The sequence below is a fragment of the Balaenoptera ricei genome, chromosome 10 (assembly GCF_028023285.1).
Source record: "Balaenoptera ricei isolate mBalRic1 chromosome 10, mBalRic1.hap2, whole genome shotgun sequence".
NCBI lineage: Eukaryota > Metazoa > Chordata > Mammalia > Artiodactyla > Balaenopteridae > Balaenoptera > Balaenoptera ricei.
Genome location: NC_082648.1, coordinates 89071541 through 89094836, shown reverse-complemented (window position 1 = coordinate 89094836; position 23296 = coordinate 89071541). Strand labels below are relative to the sequence as shown.

The following is a 23296-nucleotide window of genomic DNA, read 5'->3' as shown; positions in this document are numbered from 1 at the left end:
TCAGAGGAATAATTTCATAAATCATAGTTCACTTAGGTACATCATTAACAAATCACAGTATATTCACTACTCAAAAAAACGATACTGTTATTAAAAGCAATAATGAAGATATGGAAAAGAGGTTGAAGTGAAAGCAGCAGAATTCATAATATTATGAGGATCAGGATCTTGGCTAGGTAAATGTACACACATATAAAAATGAAAACAATTGTCAGAGTGCCTCGTGCCTTTCTTCTATGTTGTATATCATTTTTCCCACTTAAAAATGATGGCTTCAATATAATACTAGATCCAGATCAGCTCTCAGTGTTAAAGGTGCTACTGGAAAGCCAGAGACATTCCAAACAAAAAGCTGGAATTTTCTCAAAGAGGACACCAAAATTATCTGCAGCCACTGATGTGGACAGTCTTCCCCAATAGATCTTTGAAAAATGAGAGCACTTAATTTTTGGATGTCTCAGGGCCATAAGTTGCTGAAGTGTAATTTATGTTGCCACCACCAAGTAGTGGAGGGATGAGGCAGGTGCAGGAGAAGATCCAAAAATGAGTGAAGGGGAGGCTCAGGATGGGGGCAGAAAAGGCACATGTGGCCTTTGGGGGAAGCTAGGCTGTGCTTCAAATGTTATTCTTGAAATATGGTCAGAGGGAAAAGACCACTGCAGCTGTATCCTATTACACACTCCCACACTTCCCATCTCCCTCCCTCCCTCCCTCCCTCCCTCTTAGGGAATCCAAGATGCAAGGCTGAACCTCACTCCACAGTCCCTCCGAAGACATGCAATGGGATGGGAATGAACCCAAGGAGGGGCAAGAAAGGACCTGAGCTACCGCAGCGATTTTCCCCACGAAAATGTTCCCCATTTTGAGACTTTTTTTTTTTTTCAAACAAAAAAAAACCTTTCTGACAATATGGAGAGACAGAGTCCCATCTTTCTCCGAAAAGTAAGGAAGTCATGCACGAGATCCTTGCTGGCATGATAAGCAGGAAGGCATGCCCTCCTGGGGTGCAGCACACACGTCCAGGCTGCATTTAGATATTAAAATTCCTTCAAAGTCAGCCAGGCAGGCTCTATTTGTGCAGGCAAATTAAAAAGCTGTAAAACAATAATAAGGTGTTTGCAAATGATTCCAGCTACAAGGGGATGTGAGAGCCACTTGCTTGTCTATATGTATGAGACATGGCCAGGTGTGTTAGAAAGGGTTCTGGTTCAGGGCTTGTGGCCACCTACTATCCAGTGACCCAGGGAGAAGGGGGACAGGAACAAGCTGAACATATTTTGAGTTCCTATTATACACCATGCCGAATGCCAGGTACTTCAGTAAACGTTATTTAACCTTCCCTTCCTCACTACCATCCTGAAACGTTAAGTGTTGTCATTCCTATTTTACAGACGAGGAAGCAAGTGCAGAGAGGTATCTGCAAAGAGTCACACAGCCAGTAACTAACAGATTGTCTAGACTAGTATAGCAGGTAAGTGTTTATTATCTGAATGTTACCAACAGAGATCTACCTGATGTAGGAGAGGGGGAGGAGCAGAGCAGACATGAAACACACCGAAAGCAGCATTTCACAACCCTGGGTCCAGCCCTTATTAAGAATAATAATGTGAAAACATGTCAATGAGATTTAAGTTACTTACTAAAAGTAATGTAACAGAGTTAACATATCTGTCTGACACAGCTGGGTCAAAATGTTGACATCAAAGTGTTCAAACACCACGGACTTCATTGCCAGGGGGTAGAGCAAAGTGGCTAAAGATGTTAGCCCTAAGGGTGGTAGAATACCTCCTTCAATCTCAGCTCCTCCACTAGCCAGCTGAGTGATCTTCTGCAAGTTCTGTGTCCCAGTTTTCTCACCGATAAGATGGGAACGAGAGAACTTGCCTTTTAAGATTAAGAGGATTACGTGAGATGAAAGCACCAACATTGCCAACCATGATTCATGTCATTTTCATGTTTTTTAACTTCTCTGAAATCGAGGGGCATCTTACAATCATAGCCTTTTTCGACTGGATAAGATAGGATAGGATGATGATGATGGTGGTGACAATCCCTGACTCCCTCCACAGACCTGTGGGCCTCCCCTCATCCCTATCCCCATCCCCACGCCTCATCTTAAAGTCTAAACCCCTGGAAGGAATGTGTCCCTCCCTGCCTTTCTCCCTTCCTCTCTCCTCTCTCTCCCGACTGCAAACTTAATGCTTTCTTTTCCAAGCCAAGATAAATATCCTCAAGTCCAAACGACACAGTGCTGCAGCATCAAAATGCCCTGTACCCTCTGAGGGTGACCCCAAAGAGAAGGCTCGCTCAGGTGCAGGCAGGAAGCTCCAGGATAAGCAGCCCCCTGAGATAGCCCGGTACCCGAGCCATTCATCACAACGCCAAGGTCCCTGCACCAGTGGCCTGAATAACACTGGAAGCCACCACACCCTGTGAGTGTCAGGGCAGAGCGGGGTAGTGGTCTTTAGCAGAACCAAGAAAGACCCCCTTATTATAAGACCCAACCCTCCTCCAAATAACTGCCCGGACTTCACGGCCAGAGGGTAGAGCAAAGTGGCTAAAGATGTTAGCCCTAAGGGTGATAGAATTTTTGAGGCCAGAAATCCCAGACAGCGTCTCCAATGTTAAGCCACTAAATCAAATAACAACCAGCTTTCTAAACGTTTGAAAAACCACAACATCAAAAGCAAACAAATAGGGGTCGAATTTTCTCTATTATCAAGCTTTTCTCCCATAAACTTTGACACAGTTATGCTTGACATATACATGACTAGATATATACATACATTGACATATATTAATAGAGCACGGTGATTTCCAGGTGGTCCTCCATCTGACCAAGTCTGAGGTTATTCCTCCAGCAGAAGGTCAAGGAGGTCAGCATCCTGGGAGCAGGACCCAAGTCCATAAGAGTGAGGATGCAGGAAGCACCTGCTTCTAAGAGGTCCTGATGGGAGAAGTAAGCTCCTGGATGTCCAAGGTCACGGGTGAGTGACTTCACGGAGAGGGAAATCAGGACAGACGTGGGAGGGCCATAGAAACAGAAGCACTTTGGCCTTTCACTTCCCTCTGATCTCAATAAACATCAACACATGCTTTTCACGATGAGCATAATTGAGCTTCAGGGTATTTGGAAACAGGCAGCCCAATGTCGAATTTAAACTTAAGTAATTAAACTTTTTTGTAATTAAACTTTTTTGTTTTAACATCCTGACCTTTACTATGCTGGCTCGTGCATGTAGTCAAAGCTTTTGGCTTTACTGTACTGGAAACTTTAGTCAAATCGAGAAACCAATTTTTAGTTTCAATTTTCTTTTATACTCTTGCTTAAGCCTAGACTCTTCCTTCTTGTTAACAGAAATCCCAAAAGATATTTTATCCCCAAAATCTATAATGTATGGGGGAAAAGTCACAAATGATTTCTGGCTTCAGTCCCTTAATGAAATAACTGAAGGGCCGTGACAGCAAAAAGCAAATGGTTTTATTCAATGTTCAAGCCTTTTCTTCAAATGTCTATCGGAAATAAAAGGGACTGGGCTTCCCTGGTGGCGCAGTGGTTAAGAATCCGCCTGCCAATGCAAGGGACACGGGTTCGAGCCCTGGTCCGGGAAGATCCCACATGCCGCGGAGCAACTGGGCCCGTGAGCCACAACTACTGAGCCTGCACTGTAGTGTCCGCAAACCACAACTACTGAGCCCGCGTGCTACAACTACTGAAGCCCACGCACCCTAGAGCCCATACTCCACAACAAGCCAAGTCACTGCAATGAGAAGCCCGCGCACCGCAACGAAGAGTAGCCCCTGCTCGATGCAACTAGAGAAAGCCCGCGCACAGCAATGAAGACCCAACGCAGCCATAAATAAATAAATAAATAAAATTTTAAAAACAGAAGAAATAAAAGGGACTGATTACTTAGGGTTGACCTTATGTGACCATTATCGGTGGTCTATCAATTACAAATAACCATTTGTAAATAACCATTCCATGTGCCTCTCAATTATCACTGCCGGTGATAATTGAGGGTGTGGTGACCCAAGCCATTCAGAAGCAGTAGGTGATCCAAAATGTCGCTTCTGGTCGGTTGGGACTGCTAAGCAGGATCCTTGAACGTTTAGATTTTACCTCCAGTTACATTTGGCCTCAAAAGTTACTCAAACGACCTTGCGTCTTGTGAGCACGGCAGCAGAATCGGGGCTGGGTGGGCAGGGACGCAGCCCAGGGGATTCACCAACACACTGGCAATCGGAAGTTACCTGTGTTGGAATGGAAGTATTCCCTTGAAACTCCATTGGAGATGAAAGAGTAAAACAGCCCATTCCTGACACGGGATGAATAACAATGAATACCTGTTTAGCTGTCTGCCTATTCCAGTGGCCTTCCACACGCATCCTCACTGCCTCTTGTTTTAAAAAGGAGAAATCCCCGATCAGAGAGCTTCAGTGATGCACCCACAGTCCCAAGATGAACCATGGCGTCTCCATTCTATCAATGAGGAAACGGAGGCTCGGGGACGTAAGTGACTTGCTCAGGGGCACAGAGCTCAGTGGTGGAAGAGAGACTCAAACCCAGGTAATACAGGCCCAGGTTCAGTCTTATCCCTCTGCACAAAAGGTGCCTCCTTTATGGAAGTTTGTTTTAAGAAGGCGGGGGAGGGGTTGTGCATGGAAAGAGATATTCTTTGAGCATCCACACACTGTCCTGGGACCACAGAGGCGAAAGAGAATAGATCAGCCCTCACTGAGCTTCAAGGCTCAATAGTGCCCTTTGTTGTTCTTCTAGCAACTTTCTCTGATTCTTTAAGGCTAACAAGAAAACAGAAGCATGTAATAAAGCCCCTTAAGAGATACCGGGGCACCAACTCATGGCTTCTTCCTTATGTCAGAGACCATGTTAAATTCCTTTTTGTACCTCCTACTTTGAGTGGGGTCAGTACAAAATAAGTCCTCCATAAACACAATATTTAGTCAATCAATTCATCTGATTTTGCAGCTGAGACGATTATACATCACAAGAGCCCAGAATCTTCCTAGAAGTTTTTACTGGGGAATGTGAGGGGTCTGGCTCTCGAGCGATGGTCGGTGTCCAAACAATAGAGCCAGCTTTCCACGTCTCCTCGAGAACCCCTATCACAGAGGGCTCTGCTGAGTTCTTTGTGTAGCTTATATCTGAATCATTTCCCAGACTGAAAGGACAGTGACTAAATAACATCAGATGGGACTTCAGAATTCTGGGAAAGGATAAGCCACGCCAGAAAGCTGATGACTCAATATTCCACTTTTCAAACCAGCTGTGCTGCCATCCTGGAAGGAGAGCCACGGCACCCAGGGCTCTCATCAGAACAGAGGCAGGGGGTTCCAAAATGTAATCAGGAAGATAAAGATCTTAGGAAAGAAACTGAAGCGTCTGCCCAGGAGCAAAGATTGATTCTACCCTAGTACAGGAAAAGGCAAATGGAGAAGGCACATGATCTATAAATGATTTTGGAAAGACTTCTCAATTCAGGAAAACTTATCTTCAGGTTTTGTTTTTTTTTTTTAATATTGCAAGCCAACCGGTCAATGGAAGCCAGAGTTCAAGAACTAGAAAGGTCTGATGCAGTGGAAAGTCAGTGGGCTGGGGACCAGGAGGCCCGTGTTGGGCTGGGTTCCTCACCAGCAGGGTGACCTCGGGTAAGCACCCACCCCCTTCTCTGGGTCTCAGTTTCCTCATCTTTAAATCAGGGGGGTTACTCTACAGAAGATCCCTTCCAGCTGCAAAATTCAATCCTTCTGCAACTCAGTCCACGTGCTGATCCAACGCCCTCCCCTCCGCTGCTGTGAGGCTCACCAAATTCCACTGGCACCACGCTCCACCACCGAACAGCCCAGCTTTTGTAGGCCTCCTCAGAGTGGTAACCACAGAAATGAACCCAAATGCACCAAAAAATGTAAATGGGTCGTGAGCGCTCTCATACGTATGAAGTCAGCAGTGTGAAATTTATAACAAGATGATCTACAGATCTTTTGTTGACACACGGTAAAAAAAAAAAAAAAAAAAAAAAAAAAATCTCCTCTTAAATATAAAAAGGCCCATTTGTTTGGTTCTCAACTCAATCAGTCTTGAGTCGGCAGCATTTGAAACCCTAGTCCCAGTCGTGACCGTGGGTTGCCTCTTAGCGACACACACATAGGAGGGAAACTTGGATTCTTTACAGAGATAGCCTCTATTCTGCTGGGGAACTGGGGGAGGCAGGGGAAGTTGCCTTTGGCATCGACCAGCCCTTGGCATTGACCAGACAATGAACTCATCATCCTGCCTGGCCCAGAAATAGAAATTGAACGTTAAACATAGCTCACCAGCATCTCAGACGGAGGTTAAGTGGCTCACAAGAAAGTCTGAAGCGGGGATGCTTACTTAATGCTTAAGAATTTACCCCATCACCCCAATAACCCCCGCTGCTCCACTGTCATCTGAAAGAAATTATTAAGCACCTAATGTGTACACAGCCTTTTCCTCCTAGACTGTTCCAAAAGGAACCCTCTGGATTGGGCTGCATGCCCAACAATGTGAATGTACTTCATGCCATTGAACTGTACACCTAAAGATGGTTAAAATGGTCACTTTTATGATACGTATATTTTACCACAATGTCTTTTAAAGATACCAAAAAAAAAAAAAAAAACTTAGACTGCAGCCCCCAGACACACCTAATCATACTGATGCAAAACAGAAACACTCAGCCAGCGAGCTATTTCCAGCCTGTCCCCAAAATGTCTGGGGCTGATGATAATAGCCTCTCGCCTGGCCAAAGTAACCACGAAATTTGTTTAAGCATCATGCCTAGAGCCTTAGAGTAAATCCACAGCCATTTCCACCCTTCCCAGAGGGCTCAGTACTGAGACCTAGACTAGTGGTTCTCCAACCTGAACGCCCCTCAGGACTGCCTGGGGGAAGGTCAATGCAGATTCCAGGGTCCCATGACCAAGATCCTGATTCAACAGGCCTCTCTCAAAGCCCAGGAATGTGCCCTTTAAAAAATGTCCCAGGTGATTTGGAGGCACTTGGGGTGTATTAAAGGGTTGAGCAGGGGGGTAGGTGGACCAGATGCAGCCCTTACGTGGGCTTTAGAATCAGCCAAAGGGGTGTGGCCACGGGGACTGCTCCCCAGTGGAGGCTGCCAGGGGCTCTTTCCCAACTTCAAGGAGGCCCTTGGCTTTGAATCCTTGAATAAGTCTGGGCAAAGTATAGAGTGTGCGGTTCCCACCTTCCCCACGGCTAGTGGACCTTCCGCCAGAACCAGAACACCCAGATTCCAGGCCCGACTCTCTTCCACACCCTTTTCATGACCATGCCTCAGTCTTCTCCCTCTGTAAAATGGGCCTGATAGTACCTGCCCTGGCTGACTCCTCGGGCTGTTGCATCAGGGGTTCCAGGCCCTGTTCTCCCAACTGTGTGGCCTTGGGCTCTTTACATTTCACCTCTCTAGACCTCAGCTTCCATATCATTCAAACGGGAATAAAAAGAGTACTAAGCTCACAGAGCTCTCATGAGGACTAAAGGGACTAATGCAAGAAAAGCTCTCAACCCACTGGAACACAGACAAGGAGCACTTAAGAAATATTAACTCTTATTGTATTTATTAATACGCTGCACGTGGGGTGCTTGGTAGGGAACAAGTCTAACAGATGACTGTTTTCACACTTCTATTATTTAAGAAAAGACCAGAACTTGTGCGTGCCATCCACCCTGTGATTACAAATCACGGCCCTTTGGCTTAGAGGTGACAAGCATGACTTTGAGAAGCCAACCCTTTTATTTCAAACGTGAGTTTCTCCACTCTATCAGAAAGCCCTCCAACCCTGCTGCTCCCAGCGCGGCCTCCCTCAGAAGGGAGCCACGTGGGGACTCCGTGCCTCAGGCAGGACAGTCTGCAGACTGCATCCCACCTCACCCACTGATGTCACCTTCCAGCCCCACGGAACCACTCAGAGATCTCAGAACACACCCAGGAATTTCTGTTCCTTCCTACGGTCAAGCTGTTCCTGCTTCCAGAACTTTCTATGCTTCAGCCAAGACCCTCTTCACCCAGATTGTCACTCGGGCTGCAGCTCCGTTGCCCCGCCTGAGGGAGGCCTTCTCCAGCATCCCTTTCATCCCATTATCCTGTGTGTCTTCCTCAGAGCACTGACCCCCGACCTGAAGGGACCTCACCACGGTCCCCTCCCTCCTGAACGTCAAGCTCTAAGAGACCCCCTGCCCTGCTCACTGCAACAACAGTGCCTGGCACACTGGAAAATACTTGATGCCTGAATCGTACATCTCAGCCAGGGTGAACATGGAACCCAGGTACCCTGAGACGGTCCCATTCATGCCTGTGGGCCTGGAGCCAAGTTTGAAAGCTCTTCCTTTCATTCTAACAAGTGGCTGGTTTGATGGTGAACCTTGCACTGCTCTAATGAGAGGTGATACCGCCCAGGGGCTAGGAGCCTGGAAGTTCTAGAATCAGACCAACTTTGGTATCAGTCCCAAGCTGCCACTTCCTACCGTGTTGTCCTCAGCAAGTCATGACTGTCTGATAAAACCATCCTCGGAGTATTTCAGAGAGACTGAAAGACAGCACGTATGTAGGCACCTGATACATGGCACGTGGTAGATATTCAGTAAATGTTATTATGAATAATAATAATAATAGCATTTTTTCTCCTCTGAAGACAGAGGACCGAGTCCACCACCTACCAGTCATGTGACCTTGGCCAATTTACCTACTATCCCTGCCATTTCTCATCTCTAAAATGAGAAGACAGTGCTCCGCAGCCGCAGCCTGGTCGCCGGCCCTGCCACGTCCTGGGCCGTGGTCTTCGGTCTTCTGGCCGCGCTGCTGCTGACCCGCCGGCCCACGCGGTGAGGAAGCAGGCGTAGGGAAGCAAAGTCACACGGCCAGCGAGAAGCATGGCTGGGATCTGAAGCCAGGAGGTGTGGTGCTAAAGTCAGGCTCGTAACCATCCTGCCCTCCTGCCTCTTGTGTGAAAACCGCCGCTCCCGTGTCCTGTCTGTGGGCTCAGACCTGGGCTGGGAGAGGGCTGGTGCACAATGGGCTCCTCCAGCCCTGGGCTGTGCCAGCCTTTAAACGGAGCCTTCGGGAGAAGCTGGCTCACAGAGAGGCGACCTGGCGAGCCTCCGCCGGACCTGGGCAGTATCCCCCGGTTGGGCTATGCTTTGGAGTTTGGAAAAGATGCCGCCAGCTTCCTCACTAGGATGAAGGAGAAGCACGGTGATATCTTTACTGTGCTGGTGGGGGGAGGTATGCCACTGTCCTCCTGGACCCACACTCCTATGACATGGTGGTGTGGGAGCCTCGCACCAGGTTGGGACTTCCACGCCTCTGCCGTCTTCCTCATGGAGAGGATTTTCGACGTGCAACTTCTCATTACAGCCCCAGCGATGAAAAGCCCAAAATGAAACTGACTCTCCTCCACAAAGAACTCCAGGCGCGCACGGAAGCCGTGTATACCAACCTCCACCCGGTCCTGCTGGGTGACACCAGGGAAGCAGGCAGTGGCTGGCATGAGACGGGACTCCTCGAATTCTCCTACAGCCGCCCGCTCAGAGCCGGCTGCCTGACTCTGCACCGCGTCGAGGCAGCGCGCACGCCCGGGAGAGCCAGACCCAGGACCGCATCCACTCAGCCGACGGCTTCCACGCCTTCCGCCAGCTCGACCTGCTGCTCCCCAAACTGGCACGTGGCTCCCTGTCACTGGGGGATAAGGACCAGGTGTGCAGGGTCGAAGGTCGCCTGGGGAAGCTGCTGTCCCCAGCCAGGCTGGCCACTCGGGCCCACCAGAGCAAATGGCTGGAGGAGACGGGCGTGTCAGAGGAGATGCAGGCACGGGCTGGTGCTGCAGCTCTGGGCCACGCAGGGGAACGTGGATCCTGCTGCCTTCCGGCTCCCGCTCTTCCTCCTCAAGAACCCCGAGGCCCTGGCTGCTGTCCGTGGAGAGCTGGAGCCTCTTCTCCTGCGAGCAGAGCAGCCCATTTTGCAGATGACCGCCCTCCCACAGAAGGTTTTGGACAGCGTGCCTGTGCTGGACAGCGTGCTGAGTGACAGCCTCAGGCTCACCGCCGCACCCGTCATCACCGCGAGGTCGTGGTGGACCTGGCCTTGCCCGTGGCAGAGGGGCGGGACTTCACCCTGCGATGTGGCGACCGCCTCCCCCTCTTCCCCTTCCTGAGTCCCCAGAAGGACCCGGAGATCTACACAGACCCAGAGGTATTTAAATACGACCGATGCCTGAGCCCTGATGGATCAGAGAAGAAAGACTTTTGCAAGGATGGGAAGCGACTGAAGAACTACAGCATAACGTGGGGAGCAGGGCACAACCAGTGCCTGGGGAGGGGTTACGCCACCAGCAGCACCAAACAACTCGTGCTCTTTGTGCTGGCGCACTTTGACCTGGAGCTGATCAGCCCGGACGTGGAGATGCCCGAGTCTGACCTCAGCAGGTACGGCTTCGGGCTGATGCAGCCGGAACGTGACGTGCCTGTCCATTACCGCATCCGGCCTTGGGCTCCGGGGCGTATGGGACTCCATGCACCCAGCCTGTCCCTAGTCGCCCAACGTTCTGTGCCTACGTTCGGCCTGGGTACAGAGCTTTGCACACCCAACGGTGCCAAGCATTATCCCTTCCCTACTGTTTTTCCTAGAAGGCTGTGTCTGGGGAAGGGGAAAGAAGGGGAGCGAAGAAAAGACACCAAAAGCTCTGCAGATTATCTGCTGCAAAGGTTAAGTTCCAAAATGAGGCTCTTTCCGTCCCCAGCCCCTCTTGCTTCTCTCACCTTAATGATATCCACTCAAGCTCGGGCAGACGGGGCACAACGAGGAGACCCCACTGCTCTGCCCCCAACCCCCATGGGCTGCCGTCCAAGGCCCTGACAATGGTGTGGTCCAGACCCTAACCAGTCAAAGCAGATGCTGGCCATAAAAAGGCCATTTGGGGCCTAGCAGTGCATCTGTTGAAATAAATTCTGTCCCCAAATTTTTATTAAACTACCTAAAGCCAAAAAAACAAAAATAAAAATAAAAAATAAAATAAAATGAGAAGACTTCCTAAGCTCACAAGGTTGTTGTGAGGATCAGATGAGATCATCTGGGTAAAGTACGGTGCGTCGTACATCCTGAGCACTCAATAAACTGCAGCAATTAGTAACACGCATATTGTTGCCTTTCCTCCTAAAAGCATGAGCTCCTTGAGGGCAGAAACCCTGTGTACTCACTTCTCTATCCCTAACACTAAATGCCTGGCACATTTTTCTAGAAGGAAGGAAATGAGTGGGATTTTTTTTGAGGTCATCCCACGCCCATCACCCTCCAGCTTGATCCCTGGTGTGAGAGAGGGGGTAGATGGGACACAGAGAAGGCACGGAGCTTGGGTTGGTTGCACCGCGCCACAAAGGTAGAAAGAGAATTTGCTGGAAGTGTGGAGGATCACAGATGGTAAAGCCCCCAGCTGCTCACACACCTACTAGTGGGAGGGGGAGGCTGGTTTAAATGTTACAAATGAGTCAACTTTCTCTTAGACAATAAGATCAACAAGGAAGACAGTGATGGGGAGAGGAACAAACAGGGTGAGAAGGAGAGAAACAGGCACCTGGGCCCCGCTCTTGTGTAACTTAACCCTTTGGGAGGAAGGGGTGGGGTGGGGGGCACACGGGACTGGAAAGCAGTCGAGTAGGGGGACGGCAGGGGAGCCACAGATTTAATTTAGATCCTCCCCAATGGGCTGCATCACAGCCTGGCTCGCATGCTCATTTCATGCTCCTCTGACACAGATGGGAAGATCAAACCCAGGACATGTCGGTTTTGTAGGTTATCAGATATGTCAAAACTGTTAACCGTTTCTGAATTTAGCAATTTGGCAGAATGTGGAGCGGAGCTGCTGGGATGGCCAAGCGCGCTGACTGCGAAGAGTTTCTTTCGCAATCCTGTCCTCTTCTGCCAACTGTAAACTAAGATTATGAAGCAGAATCAACATGGCTACGTGGAGTGTCGGCCTTCAAGAGGGAAAGCCAGGTGTTGGGGGCTCCCAGCACCGCATGGTCAATGGCACCACCCCAATACTACCTGCACCACCATCACTGACAATGCTGTAATTTATCCCCCAATGGTCCACGAGTGGGAGAATAGATGGATAAGGTATAGCCTGGGTACCCTGGAGGCACCCAAAAAATGTGGTCCCTAAATACCTAGCCTGGAATCTCCCCACTTCATTATCTTCTAATCCCACACATAACACTTCAACTTTCAATCAATCCAGCATGTGCACTCTGCTCCCAAGTGCCTATGATGTGCTCAGCTGCGGGCAACGAGTTAGGAAGATTACAAAATGCAATCAGACATCCTCTGAGTTCTTCTCTAAATTTTAAAAGCAACTTGCTCATAACAGAATATTGAGAACATAAGGGAGACTGGTTTTTAAGTAAACCGCCCACAAATCCTAATGATTGTTCCTTTAAGTAAATTTGACGGGTTGTATTTGTCATGTGCTTTTTTTTTTTTTCTTTCATTCAGAATATAAAACATTCTGAAAAATGAGGGGTCTCATAGACTGAGCTGTAGTAACTAATATGGCAACTCCCGGAGGGTTTTCTATCCCTCTCTATCCCTAGAACTTCTTCCCCCACAATCACCAAGTCAAGAAGTTTGCCTTATTTTGTTTTATAAACTAGTAGTTTTACTTATGTGTGTAGAATATGGAATCAGACTACTGGGTTCCAATTCGGGCTCTGTCACATCCTGGCTCTATGACCTTGGACTGGTTACTGAATCTCCACCTGCCTCAATTTTCTCATCTCTAAAATGGGAATAATAGTAATACTTCTCAGGACTGTTGTGGGGATTAATGAGCTATGATAAGAACACTTAAAAGAGTGCCTAGCACAGTTTTAAGTACTTACTTTATTAACTACTTAATAAATGTAGCTATATACATAAGGCAGCACTGCCTTTAAAAGTAGGTCATTAGCTTTTTAAAATCTCCTAGGGTGGGTTTCAACTTTTATAAGTAGAAAGGCAGTATAGAATACTGGTTAAGAACACAAACTATAAAACCACACTGCCTGGGATTGAATCCCAGTTCTGCTTTTACTTGCTGTGTGATCTTGGCTGTTACTCAACCTCTCTGAGATTTAGTTTCTGTAAAATGGAACTAATATTGCCTTCACGCTTAAGTGAATACAAACACATAGTAAGTAATAACAAAGCATGACAGTGTGCGGCTGTCACTGTATTTCTAGGGGAGGTCCCATCAGCAACAAAGAGTCACATTTGTAAAACGTCAAGATGACATTCAAAGTCCCAGGAAGCAACTAGGCAACCAGCCATTAGCCACTCTCACCCCATCTTAGCTCTGTTCAAAGTTGCTAATGTACAGATCATTAGTGAAGGCGTAGCAAGCAGAATTCAATTAAAATTGGCCCAGCTTGCTGCTCCAGGTCCTTCCATCCCCATCCTGCAGCAGGACTGAGAGCTAAGGGGGACAGACAGCAGGGCTGATGCACAAACAGTGGGAGGGGCCCACTGGCGCGGTACCTTTGGCTGTTGCATGGCAACGGGAGCTGCCAAGACAGAAGAGCATCAGTAAACTGCAATGAGAGAGGAGAGCCTGTCCCCTGCATGCAGTCAGCATCAAAGCATCCATGAGGCTGGAAGGCAAGGAGACCCCAGCCCTAAATAGCAGCCCTGGTGATAGGGCCCAGCCCCAGCCTGTGAATCCTGGTGTGGAAAGGAACAGACACATTGGTCCTTCCCTATAGTGACCTGCCCTGGGGAGCCACAAATGCATGGACCAGCTTAGCCTCTAAACCTTCCACACAGCTCAAGGTGGGCCTGGAACCGCTCTCCATACCTCAGGAAGGGAGGCAGATCCGCAAGAGAGCTCGTGCCCAACTGGAGCTTGGGAATGTCTCACTGAGGACAGAACAACAGAACACAAGACAGTGTATCTCAGCAGGAATGTAACTAGAGGTGCCGTCAAGAGAGGGAAAGTTTCCCGGAGAAGGAAGCTGGATCTTAAGAGACACAAGGAAGTGGAAGAGGCAGGGAAAGAAGGGCAGTGACACAAGTCCCACGCACCCAAGGAACACCTTTCTACCCAAAGAGAAACTCACCATTTAAAACAAACCTTTCTCTGCCTTCTAAAAAAGGATTGAATTTTCTGCCAGATCTGATTGAAGCTCAAAGGTATTTTGTAACTGCACTTCCCTGCCTATCTAAAAATGTCCCGACTTGTCAGTCACCCTCAACCTCAGATGCATTTCGCCTGTTCCACAAAATGTGGTCCGTCTGACCCACGAGGCTCAATTTCCTAAAGATTCTTGCAGCTTTAATGTGGCTGACTGAAGTGGCTATGATATTTTATCGGAGTGACGGTACACTTTATTCTTTAGGGACGTCAGCAAATTTTGCCTCTGGTGAATCGGTCCTCAGATTTAAAGAACTAGGGGGAGAAGTTTTATGTATATATTATTATACACACACACACACACACACACACACACATACATGTGCGTTTATACATTATGAAAGCTGCTTATATAAACTTTATATGCGTATAAACTTTATGTGTGTATGAACATTGTGTGTGTGTATGTTTTAGCCCACCTAACAAGGAGATCTGCCTTGAGCTGGATATGTAAGGCTCTGGGTCTCAATTTCTATAACTGCAAAGGCATAGGATAGGGTTTCTCAGTCTTGGACACTGTGGGGCGAGGATCCCAAGGCTCCATTCTAGTTCAGTGTGGAGAAAAGTGCTAGGATCTACTGGTGATGTCTGCTGTGGTCACACTAAGGAGAGATGGGAGGTGTGTTTGCTGGTACCTGGATTAGCTCAAAGGACCCTCCTGATAGATGATTTTCAGGATCTTAGAACTGAGTCCCAAACAGAGGGTTCTTTTAGAATCTCTAAAGGCCTATTGGTTCGAACACTCTGAGCATTGAGTTATAAAGGCCACACTCATGGGTTCAAAGCCATCCCCTTGCTGCAAATAGAGAAAAAAGTGCTGTTTGTGTTGGGAAGATCCCTCCCAAACCCACTCCTACAAGCTCCCTGTGAGCACAGGCCCCCAAGGTGCGGTCACAAGTTTCTCCTCCACTGGGACCCAGTGGGACAAGGGGAATGGTTTCCCAGCATTTCTGCACAGCTGTTGAGTCACGATAATAACTTCTGTGAGGGTCTAAAATGATTTCCATTATGAGCAGCTTTCACTTTATAGAAAGACCCTCACTCCCCTCAATGCAACTAAGGAAAAAGAGAACGGCGACACAGGTGACAATAATGATGTCTATGGATTTTGAGACAGACCTTGGGAGAGGCAACGGAGAAAGAATAATTTACGGGGACCCTGAAGCCGCATGACCTGTCTGTGCGGGACATTCTAGATTCCCATACAGCAGTGACACCGAGGCCCAGAGTCGTGATGTTTAACTCCATGGGACGGGCACACAGCCAGCGAACGGCTTCCAAGCCCTGTCCTTTCCACGCTGTAGTAACACAGACTAGACACCTCTAGGGGCTGCAGTGGGGCAGGGCCGGAGGATCTGGAATGTTGACAGGCCCTAGGGAGTGAAGACAAAGAGGAGGCACGAGGAAAGGAGAAGGTGGTTTCCACGTGGCCCATCCCATGGCTCAGAGAAACTCAGTAAACATCGTCTGGGTGTCTCCATCCCAACTTCTCAGCCTCCGTTTCCGTTTCCCGCCAGCTTGCCCGGCTGAGAGAGATGCGACGGTTGCTGAAGAAAGAACACTACGCTCTGCTCCTTTATCTCTGAAAAGATCTGGAGACCAGCCCGATCTCAAGGGGCCGCTGACAAGAACAAGAAATCACCAAGTGCAGAATGCCTTCATTAGTCAGGCTTCTAACCGCCGGTAGGTGATGTCAGGACCACACGGTTCCTCCCCTGGGCCCTGGCATCCTCACGCGTTCACATCTCCCCACCCCTGCCACGCTGCCTGCAGACTCCTAGAATACCGAATATCAGTCCAATACAGAAAGCAAGTTACTAATGTCCTAAAAAATATGGGGGCTGCACAAGGTGGTCTCTGGAGTCTCTTCCAGGATGGCAGCTCAGAGACAGCTGTAGCTGGTTCTGACTTTTATCACCATGTGCAGCCAGGAACCTTCAAGTCCCACCATCAGAGGCCCCTGGAGGTAAAAGGCAAATGTCTTATTGGGGGAAAAATAGTACATTGGCAAATGATCATTGAGTCTCATCTTGGACAGACTTGGGGAGAAAAAGAGATATGATGGGGAGTGAATGTGGAAAGGAAACTAGGCTCTGAAAGCCTTGAGCAGTCAGGGACGACGGGAACAACGTCATAAAAATAGCAGTTATGTTTTCTGCACACCTGCTACACACTGGGCACAGCGACTCAGACTCCTATCATAAGCACTGTCTCATTTAATCCTCTGTTATCCCTGCTTTATAGATGAGAAACTGAGACACCAGGAGATTCAGTGACTTGCCCAAAGCAACACGCTGTTCACCCGTTCCTTCAACATCTATGTATTTCACATGTGGCTCCAGGCACTGCACCAGATCGGGAGCTACAGAGTGGCTGGGCTGGGATCCAAGCCTAAGCATCCGGATGCTAGATTTAATACCCAAGATGGACCAATCCGCAAAGGGGAACGTTGTGATGCTGAAACACGCAGACACACGCAGGAGGCCCACCGGGGGAAACCCAGGCCCCAGCCCACTTTGGCGTGTGCCACCCACTGGAGCTGCAGGGAGGAGGGTAGGCTGGAGGGAGGGAGCCTGAGTCCTGCGGGACAGAGCTTCTGGAAGGCAGAGACTCCTTCCTCTGAGTCTGCCTTGTCCTTGATGCCGCCTCAGTGTCTCCCCGTAGTAGTAGGATCTCAAATAACTGTTCTTGAGAACATATGGCCCCCAAGGGGCCACCCCACAAAGCCGTTTCTACCAATGGATTCTATTCTGTGTAGACAACATGGAAGACTGCCAGGAAACCCCCAGGGTCATCCTCTGCGTCAACAGACTTCCTGGAAATGAAGCCAACCTTGACCTTGAAGAGCCTGCATGATCTAGCCCTTGCCTAGCTCTCCCACTCCACTCCAGCCACCATTCCCCTAACCTGCCAAGCTCATCCCCACCTCTGGGCCTTCATCCTCGGTGTTCCCTCTGCCACCAACACTCTTCCCTTAGAATTTCACCTGGCTCACCCCTTCACATCCCTTAAGTGCCTACCCAAAAGTCACCTCTTCAGAGAGGCCTTCCTCAACCATCCCTTCCAAAATAGCTTTCCCACTCTCTGTTCCCTAACCCTGCTTGAATGGCATTCCTCATCACCCCAAATCATGTCATTTGTCCCACGTGTTCATTCATGGATAGTGTGTCTTGCCCACAGGAATGGAGGCTCCGTGAGAGCAGGCTTTGTCTATCTGGTTCACTGCTCTTATCTCTAGAGCCTGGAAGGGAGGCTGGCACATAGCAGGTGCTCAGTAAGTATTTGCAAAATGCCTTGGATACATTAATCTGTATCCACCAACATTTATTGTATACTTACTACATGAGGCTCTGAGCATACAGAGATTTAAAAACAAGCAAGGCAATGTTCCTATCCCTGCGTTCACAGCTGAGAGAGGGAGATGCTAGAGGGAGGTGTCTCAGTCGAGCAGTGCTAGAGGAGAGGGTGCCAACGGTGTTCTGGGAGCACCGCCCCACCCCACTGCGTGACACTGAGGAACCACAAGCCCTGGCTCCCAGTGGGGGGGGGCCCAAACCTGTGTGACATAAGCTCTGCCCTCAGATGCATAGCCTCTTCCGCTTACAGGAGACAAGGGTTCCGCACTGACCCCAGACGGAAAATCGAACCACAGCGTTTCTTTATGCCGTGTAGGTGAGGATTCTGCTTCAAAAGTAGTCACCTACACAGAAGCTTAAAACCATTTTTAAAATTTTTCCATTTTTAAACTGACATGACTAGTTTCTATTTTTTAAACTGAGATATAACATTAGTTTCAGGTGTACAGCATAAGGATTCAATATTTTTCTATGTTGCAAAATGATCACCACAATAAGTCAACATCCGTCCCCACACACAGTCACAGATATTTTTTCTTGTGATGAGAACTTTGAAAATCTACTCTCTCAGCAACTGTCAAATATGCAATACAGTACTGTCAACTACAGTCGCCATGCTATTCACAACATCCCCATGACTTACTTGTTTTTTAATTAGAAGCCTGTAGCTTCGAAGCCCCTCCACTCATTTCACCTACTGCCCACCCCCGCCTCTGACAACCAGTTAAAACCATTTCTGGGGACTTCCCTGGCAGTCCAGTGGTTAAGACTCTGAGCTCCCAATGCAGGGGGCCCGGGGTGGATCCCTGGTCAGGGAACTAGATCCCGCATGCATGCCGCAACTAAGACCCGGAGCAGCCAAAACAAAAGAAAACAAAAACTAGATAATGTCAATTAAATTTTAATTAAAAAAAAAATTTCTGAAAAGTCTCTAAGGTCTCTACTCGAGGTGATCCCAGTGTCTGAGGGCTTGGGATGAAGAGTTTCTGTCTGAAGGGAGAGAAGGAGGATGGCACAACAGAATTAATTTTACACCCGTGGGGAGGGGAGTTGAGGAACGGGGTCGGGGGGGGGACAAGCATGACAGCCTCCAGTTTGCAGGTGAAGGGACCGGGGGCTCAGTTTCCAGAAGTCTCATTTGTCTCCAATCACAAACAAACGCAAAGGCTTCAAGGGCCCGGGAAGCCCCTCTGTTGTCGGGCCCACCGGCTGGGCCGGCGGCGCTTCTTCCTTTTATTTACTGAGGCCGCTGACAAAGGTGAAAGGCAGAGGGAAGAGCTCTGTGAAAGCGGAGACTGAAATATTGATGAGGGACAGTAATTGCACGTCCCGAGACAGGAGGACAGGCCCTGCTGCTGCCCGGGGTCATCAAAGCACTCAGCTCGGCTCTGGGCCTCAGTGTCAGCCGTCCCCACCCCTGAAACGCCCTCCACATCCTCCCCCAAGTCAAGACCCCCTCCCCCACGAAGCCTCCTCTGATAGCCGCAGCCTGCACTGGTTCAGAATCACAGAAACCTCGGAATGTGAGAGCCGGAAGGCACCTTTCAGATGAACCAGGCCAGGTTCCACATTCTCTGGGAGCTGAATCCGAGGCCCACGAGGTGGAGTGGCCAGGCTTCCGTGCCTCTCCTGCGTGCTTTTCCTCCCGTCATGCTCTCTGCTCCTTCTAGGGCAAGTCCACCCTCCTCGACTGACTCCTTCAAATCACTCGACAGACACTCCCTCCTCTCCTGCCCTTTGCCTTCAAGATCGAGCCCTGCCCACTTGGCCACCTCAATTCCCAGTCACCCCCCACCCCTCCTCTCTCACCCTTCCATCCACGCCTGGGTTCAGGCCCTGCTCGTCTCTCCCAGAGGGGTTTTACAGAAGACTCGTGATGGCCCCCAGATCACACCCTTCTTGTCCTCGTCCCATGCACCCTCCTCCCAGCGCTCACCACGCCCACCTGACCATACACACCCACACTCCATGCCCCCCACCCTGCCCAGTGCCTAGTCCGGGACTAAGTCCAAAGTCCTCAGCAGGGTCCAAAAGCCCTTGTGAGCTGGCCTCTCCAGCTTCAGGGGTCCCAGCTACGCGTGAGCCCTACCCCTCGCTTTCTGCCTATTCTCGCCTTAAAGGCATCCCCACAATTGTGGGTTCAGCTGTGTCCCCCAAAAAGATCGGTCCAAATCCTAACCGCCAGGTGCCTGTCTGTGAATGTGACCTGACTTAGAACCCCTTTTTGCATCCCTCTTATGATATTTTCACTGGGGGCAATGGAAAGAGGGGGGGCTTTGAAACCAAACCTGGCTCCCAGTCTCAGCTCCATCACTTCCCAGCTGAGTCACCTGGGCCAGGTCCCTTGAGCTCTCAGAGCCTGTTTCCTTCTGTAAAATGGGGCACCACGTCATCCCCGGTATTATTGATAGTGTACGTAACTATCTTGCACAGACAGAAGACTCAGGAAAGCATCAGCTGATATTACTACAATTCCTATTCCTGGGAGGTCTTTCTTGTCCTTCCAGAGCTCATCCCAGGATTGTCCTCCACCTCTGTCAAGTGTTCCAGGGTCTGCCTCTGGGAGCACTTCCCCCCCTCCCCGGCTCAGTAACCCCTTCTCCCAGAGGGCAGGGCCCCTCTCCCGCCCCTCAGGCTGTGACAGGGCCCAGAGCCCCTGCCCAGGGAGCAGCAGGGAGGCTGGACCTCCCCGGAGACTTCCTTTGTCAGCCAGCCAAGCACCCAACCTGTTGCTTTTAAGGACAGTCCCCCTGCCAGCTCCATCTGCCTCAGGGACGAGCTGTTTAATGGAGCGACAGTTGGCTCCCGGGAAGGCAATGAATTTTAACGCTTCTGGACACAGCAATCAGATAGAAGCCTACCTACCAGGCAAGGTCAGGAGGGGCTTCAAAATCATGCAGCCCAACCTCCACCTGGGCCCAGGGCGGCTGGGCAGCTGGTCCGAGGTCCCACAGCTGGTTAGTAGCAGTTAGTTCCTAAACCAGGACCCACTGTGGCTTAGAAACTGGTCTTCCAATAATTCAGTAACCCACCTCCCCACCCACCCCAGTGCAGCCTCAGGTCCCTCTTTCCCGTAATTCTGGATGGGAGAATGATGCCAATGTCATTAACTGGCTCAGGGTCTACAGTTCTGGTCTTGGCGCAAGCCACTATGAACCCTAAGAGAACCACATGGGGCCAGCAGAAGAGGGCCCTCCGAGGGCAGCTGGTGCAAATGGTTCCAACCTGATTTTAAGTCGTGGAAGTCTCTGTTCAAAGAAAACCTTGGACAGAAGAGCCAATCTCGAACACAGGTGGAAGCCAAGCTGCTCTGATGGGGAGGGAATGTACACCTCCCGACTCCTCTATCCTCCCCAGCAGCCCCTGAGACGCCTCCGTGGAGCCCCAGCTTCCCTGGCACCCAAGTGAAAATGCCTCAGCTCACTGTGTGCTGCAGAGGAAATGGAAGGCTAGAGCAAGGGACAGACCCTCGTTCACTGCCAGGAGCAGCGGCGCCAGCACCAGAGCCCACGCATCCTTGCTCCCAGTCTTGCTCCCTCTTGTTGCCTTTGGTGGAGAGACTCTAAGATGACTACCAATGATCCCCAAATCCTGACAGTCATAGCCTTGTGTAATCTCCCTTCCCCCTTGAGTAGGGCTAGCCTAGCAACTTCCTACTAATTAATAGAATACAGTAAAAATGTCACTTTTGTGATTACATCACACAAAATTACAACTTTTATTTGGCCATCACTCTCTCCCTTGATGGCTTTGATGGAGCAAGTTGCCACACTGTGAGCTGCCCAACGGAGATGCCCGCTGGCAAGGAACTGAGGGAGGCCTCCAACCAACAGATGGAAGGAACTGAGGCCCTGAATCCAACAGGCTGCAAGGGACTGAATCCTGCCTGCAACCATGTGAGCTTGGAAGTGGATCCTTCCCCAGTTGTGCCTTCTGATGACACCACAGCCCTGGCTGGCATCTTCACCATGACCTGAAAGAAACCCTGAAGCAGAAGACCCATCTAAGCCATGCCCATACTCCTGACCCACAGAAGCTAGGAGATAATAAATGTGTGTTGTTTTAAGCTGCTGAATTTGTGACAACTGGTTACATGGCACTGGTATCTAATATACTGCCCTAAAGAATTACTACTTGCCTTTTGAAAGAGAGCTCAAAGGGCACTTTGAAAAGTGAAAAGTCAGGCTTTCCCTCCATAACCACCACCTTCACCATTTTCATCATCACAACTGGTATTGCTTCAGGCTCTACTCTATGCCAGGTACTGGGGTTTCAGTGTTTTATATCTATTATCTCTTTTAATCCTACAACAAATGTATGTGGGAGGTACTGCTACTTAAGCTCATTTTACTGATGAGAAACTGAGGCCCAGAGAGATTTTTTAAAGACACACTACTCTATACCGATAACTCTTTCCCTACACTCTTTCTTAACACCAGAGACACAACTAGTTACTGACTTTTCTGTCTCTCCATCTAGCCGGTGGGATCCTTAAAGACGGCACTTCTGATCTTTCATGCAACAAATTTTACTGAGCATCTACTATCTGCCAGGCATTCTGCTAGCACAGCTGAGGATGGGAGGACGAGACAGGAGTCAACAAAACAGCCAAGTGCACATACTTGGCTCTCCTAGAGCTCATTTTCTCACAGAGACAGACAGAAAAGACATATGAAACAAGATAATCTCAGAGAAATGTAAGAGGTAAATTAGAGATGGGGAGCTACTTTAGATTTGGGCCATCAAGGGAAACAAGTCTCTCCAAGGTGGTGACACTGCTGCTGAGACTTGAATGAAAGGAAGAAGACAGCCAGGCAGAGACCCAGGGAAGGAGCATCTGGGTGGGTGGGTGGGAAAGTAAGACACCGAGGCGGGAAGAAGCTTGTTTTCATCTTGTCATATGTCACCAAAATGACACAGAGCTTTGGCCTCGCGAGTCAGGTGTGGTGCCTGCACCAGCATCAACCAGGAACTTGTTAGAGATGCAGAATCTCAGCCCAACCTCAGACCTACTGAATCAGACCTACTGAGTCAGGATCTGCATTTTAACAAGATCACCCGGTAAGCTGAATGCACATGAAAATTGGAGAAACTGGTCTACAGCACTCGACAAATAATTGTTGACTGAATAAATGCCCTGCAGATCAAGTTTCTGACTCCAGCTGTACCCATAACAGCACCCAGACAGCCTCACCATCCCAAACAACAGGGAGGGTGTCAATTTCACACCCTATAAAGCAGACCAACTGACAACTGTCATCAGAGCGTGGAAGGAGACCACCAACCCACTTCAGGATCAAATCACCCAACGGCTGTCCACATGCAAGTCTTCCACAGCCTCAGTCCCCCTCCACCTCCCACTGCTTCCCCACAGCCTCACATGAAGCTCCAAATTCCATAACTCACCTGCAAATGGTTATCAAACCCACATGGCTGGGTTAAAAATACTCTTCACACTCATGAAGCCTCCCCACTGTTAAATCACCTGTAAATCACTCTGTTAAATCAGCTGTAATTAGCAAAAGATGTTAATCCAGCATTTTCACAGAGAGGGCACCCACCTAAGTTACAATGGCACAGTGTAAGCCAGAAAAGAGGGGGTAAGGTTATGTTATTTCTTCTTGCAAGACCTCAAAGTGATTGAAACTGGATGGTTCCAGCAACATGAGGAGGGCTTTTGTCGCTTGAAGCTGAACTACTCCTAACAATCTATAACCAATACA

The 23296-nt window shown here is 49.3% G+C and overlaps 1 protein-coding gene and 1 pseudogene across 5 annotated transcripts in view; one reads left to right on the top strand and one right to left on the bottom strand.

The window, feature by feature from the left end:
* The window catches only part of CHST11 (carbohydrate sulfotransferase 11), a 279870-nt gene that overhangs the window by 158054 nt on the left and 98520 nt on the right, over positions 1-23296 (bottom strand). The gene's annotated exons all lie outside the window — the stretch shown is intronic.
* LOC132372801 (prostacyclin synthase-like) overlaps positions 8316-23296 on the top strand; it is a 107345-nt pseudogene continuing 92364 nt past the window's right edge.